The sequence below is a fragment of the Triticum urartu genome, chromosome 7, assembly GCF_003073215.2.
Source record: "Triticum urartu cultivar G1812 chromosome 7, Tu2.1, whole genome shotgun sequence".
NCBI lineage: Eukaryota > Viridiplantae > Streptophyta > Magnoliopsida > Poales > Poaceae > Triticum > Triticum urartu.
Genome location: NC_053028.1, coordinates 695,010,700 through 695,015,702, shown reverse-complemented (window position 1 = coordinate 695,015,702; position 5,003 = coordinate 695,010,700).

The following is a 5,003-nucleotide window of genomic DNA, read 5'->3' as shown; positions in this document are numbered from 1 at the left end:
CGAGATAGAAATAACCAAAATCTGCTCATTCTTTTACAGTCTAGCTCACTTTCTCATCCTTCAGAAATGTTTACAGACCTTAAAACATAAACCTCACTGTAATGTACTCCCCCTGTAAACAAATATAAGACATTTTAGGTTACTACTTTAGTGATCTAAAATGTCCTATATTTGTTTACAAAGGGAATAACACTCTGCTGATACTGTTATAATCAGTAATTCGTTTTTTTTAAGATTTAGCTCACTGGTTGTCACTTTTCAGTCACATAAATGTTTCCGGACATTGGTCATTTTGGTGGTTTTCAGGATTTGTTCTCCAGAATTATGAACTCCTCACCCATCGTGTAATATTATACTCCCTCCATTCCTAAACATAAGTCTTTTTAGAAATCCCAATATGGTTCTACATACAGAGCGAAATGAGTGAATCTACACTCTAAAATATGTCTACGGAGCACCCATACGAAGCAATATGGGTCTCCCTTCGTCCCGGCGGCTTGCGTTGCTCTAACGGTGGGGAAGATTTGAAGACCATGCGGAGAGGAGATGCGGTCGGTGGAGAAACCAGTGGAGGGCGGCATACAAGCATGCTCTACTCCGGCGAGTTTGTTTCGGCGGTGACCGATGATGGGCTTCCATCTTGCACTATCAGGCGGCGATGGTGGTTGTGTGCTATGAACCCTGTTTGTTATGGTTCGATCCGGGTCAAATGGGTTTGTCATGATTGGTCCCTACAGGCTCTGCGATTATCCTAGTGGTAGGAAAACATAGGTGTGGTCAACCAGGCCAATGGGTCGAACCAGACCACCTAAAATTTTGACCCAAGTGTCGATGATGCCAACAAGACGTGTTTGAGGCAAGAGACAATGAAAGGGACGCAAGACATAGCGGAAATGGGAGAAGGATAGAACATAACGATGCTCGTCGGACGAGATCATGTGGGCTTGGGAGCATGGCAGTCAGTACTCAGCATGATCAACATACTCAAAAAAAAATTAGGAGGCAGACGGGTCGACCCATGGATGCAATGACTTGGGGCTCGAGTGCACCACTCACTTGTCTACCATTCATCTGGCTAGCCATGAGAAATAGGTGTTGGACACCGGACAGTTGGCTCAGCATGGATTTCCGCGCCATACCTCTTGCCCCTTCTCTGACCAGTATGACGAAACTATCAATCATCTCTTTGTTGGTTGTGTGCTACCACGAACGGTCTAGTGTGAGATTTTGGGGGGGGGGCATGGGGGCATGTTGATTGGGTCTCTTCGTGGGACGACATGCTAATGGTTTGATTTACCACTAAATCACCGCTGGGAAGCTGGTCCAAGGACCTACTCCCTCTGTTTCAAAATATAAGGTGCATTAGTTTTTTCAGAAATCAAATGCATGTGCATGTCTGATCAATTTTTAGAAAAAATATGTACAATACCAGATTTGTACCAATAGATCCATCATGGAAAATATTTACATATTTTATTTATTTTGTATTGTTGATCTTCATATTTTATTCCATGATTTTGGTCAAACACACACAAGTTTGATTTGCACAAAAATCGATACACCTTCTACTTCCTCAGCATTTTTTTTGGGTTGCTTGGCAATCCCTGAGACCGAAAAGGATGCACTCCTGCATGAAAAACAAAGAGAGGTGCTTTTTAGAAGTTTGGCTCGGTTTTTCATTAAAAAACTAAAGGGGAGGGGCGGGGGCAGGGATTGACCTTTCTAACGAACGGAGGGAGTACATGCCATCTATTGGGAGATATGTAAACATATATAGGATAGGAATGGCAGTGTCTTCAACGGAAAAAAAATTATATGAGACCAGGTCTCACGGTTAGCACGTGAGACCCGTCTTGATAGATGAAACGTGGCATTCACAAATCACAAAGTATCTAATCTCTCTTCCCCCTGATTTTAAATGGGGTGGGGGGTGGGGGATGCTTTGTGATTTGCGAATGCCACGTGTCATCTATCGGGATGGGTCTCGCGTGAGACCTGGTCTCATAGAATTTTTTTTCCGTCTTCAACGAGGCATCCCCATTGGCACTAGTAGAAAAAGGGTCAAATGTGTAGCACATTAGTGCCGGTTTGAATTTGAGCCGGCACTAATGTGTCCATTAGTGCCGGTTCCAACGGCTAGGCGAGCGGGCATCATTAGTACCGGTTTATGGTGAACCTTTAGCACCGGTTCGTGCCACGAACCGGTACTAAAGTGAGTGGTGGCAGGATGTTGTCAGTCCGGGGCCCCTCCAGCACCTTTAGTACCGGGTCGTATCACGAACCGGTACTAAAGGTCGTCCTACATAGACCCTTCGTCCACCCGAGCTCGCTCCGTTCTTCCCCTTTTCCATCTCCTCTCTATTCTTTTCCCTCTTCCTCTCAAGCTCATCACACATTTTGCCCAAAATTTGTCAAGATTTGAAGGCCCCCATCCATTCAAATGATCACAAAGGTTAGCAACTTTGTCCTTTCATCTCTCATTGCTAGATTAGCTCGTGCAATGCTTTATATAGTGATTGATTTTTGAGTTTAGTAATTTGGGAGGAATTATATATATGTGATAGTATTTGATTTATATGCAATTTGAGGTCAAAAATAACACTTAGTTTGCATATGTAGGTGTGGTTTACTTAGTGCCTTCTAAATCTCCGTCGTAACCACCGTCGATCGCCCGCAACGTCCCGTCGCCGACACCACCTTGTGGTGAGCCTCTTGTTCATGAAGTTTTATATAAAAAATTGATGTTTGTGTGATTTGGATATATAGTTACTCGTATAATTATCTTATCCATACGTTGTGTGTTATATATAGTGCCATGGTTTTGATATCCGTCCCCGCCGGCCCTCGTCCGAGTTATGATTCGGATGTGGTATATTCTCTTTTAAAACTATTCATTGCATTTCGTGTTTATGACAAATTATGCCCATCAAGTTGTCATAGATATTTGTATGTAGGAGGTAGTTGAACCGGAAACTCCAACCAACCCTATTGTCGAGAGGTTAAATTTAGTTGAAAGAGAAAACGAGGATTTGAAGGAAAAATTGAAAAGAATTGAGGGGGAGAAGATGGAATTGGAGTTGCATGTTGCCGATGTCGTCGATGATCACAAGATTAAGATGGAGAAAATGCGCTTGAAGATTAGAAAGATTAGAAAATATGCCATTCATAGTGAGGCTTGGTATCATTATGCTGTTGGATCAATTGTTACCTTAGTTGCAATCTTGATCGTATTTGTTGTTGCATTTAAATTCTTTAGCTAAAGAGTTATTTGTTTGTTGCATTTAAGTGTTGTATGATATCTATGTATGAACTTTATATATTGTATTAATTTGGTGTTTTCGGTGCTGTGTAATGAAGATGAGCCGACAATGGATGTACGATGACCGATGCTCTCCCGAGTTCATTAATGGCGTGCGTACTTTTCTGCTTGCGGCTGAGGCAAACAAGCGGGCGGATGTTTTTATGCCTTTTCCATGTGCTGGCTGTAAGAATGGTCACAATTAGTCAAGAACCATTCACGTCCACCTGTTTGAGTCCGGTTTCATGCCCCACTATAATGTTTGGACCAAGCATGGAGAAAGAGGGGTTATGATGGAAGACAATGAAGAAGAAGAGGACGACGACAGCTATCCTGACCATGGGTTCCCTGAATACGATGATACAACAATGAGGGAAGAAGTTGAGCCGGTAATGCGGGAAGAAGCTGAAGAAGAGGCATCGGATGAGCCCGTTGATGATCTAGGTCGGGCCATTGCCGATGCAAAGGGAAACTGCGCAAGTGATTTGGAGAAGAAGAAGTTGCAGCGCATGTTAGAGGATCACAAAAAATTGTTGTACCCGAATTGCGTAGGTGACAAGAAAAAGCTGGGCACCACACTGGAATTGCTACAATGGAAGGCAGAGAATGGTGTATCTGACAAGGGATTTGGAAAGTTGCTGGTAATGATAAAGAATATGCTTCCAAAGGACAACGAACTGCCCGAGAGTACGTACGAAGCAAAGAAGGTTGTCTACCCTCTAGGGTTAGAGGTGCAGAAGATACATGCATGCCCTAATGATTGCATCCTCTACCGCGGTGAGTACGAACATTTGAACACTTGCCCGCTATGTGGTGCATTGCGCTATAAGATCAGCCGCGATGACCCTGGTGATGTCGAGGGCAAGCGCCCCAGGAAGAAGATTCCTGCCAAGGTGATCTGGTATGCTCTATAATACCACGGTTGAAACGTTTGTTCCAAAACAAAGAGCATGCCAAGGCGATGCGATGGCACAGAGAAGACCGTAAGAAAGACGGAAAGTTGAGAGTACCCGCTGACGGGTTGTAGTGGAGAAAAATCGAAAGAAAGTACAAGAAGGAGTTTGCAGATGACGCAGGGAACGTATGGTTTGGTCTAAGCGCAGATGACATTAATCCTTTTGGGGAGCAGAGCAGCAACCATAGCACCTGGCCTGTGACTCTATGTTTGTATAACCTTCCTCCTTGGTTGTGCGTGAAGCGGAAGTTCATTATGATGCCAGTGCTCATCCAAGGCCCTAAGCAACCCGACAACGACATTGATGTGTAGCTAAGGCCATTAGTTGAAGAACTCTTACAATTGTGGAATGAAACAGGTGTACGTGCGTGGGATGAGCACATGGGGAAGAATTTGACCTAAAGGCGTTGCTGTTCGTGACCATCAATGATTGGCCTGCTCTCAGTAATCTTTCAGGACAGACAAACAAGAGATACCGCGCATGCACGCACTGTTTGGACGATACCGACAGTATATATTTGGCTAATTGTAAGAGAATGTGTACCTGGGACATCGTCGATTTCTTCCGAGAAGGCATCCCGTAAGAAAGAAAGGCAAGCATTTCAAAGGTGAGGCGGATCACCGGATGAAGCCTCGCCACCGTACTGGTGCTGATGTACATGATATGGTCAAGGATTTGAAGGTGGTCTTTGGAAAGGGTCCTGGTGGACAACCTGTTCCGAATGACGCTGACGGATGCGCACCCATGTG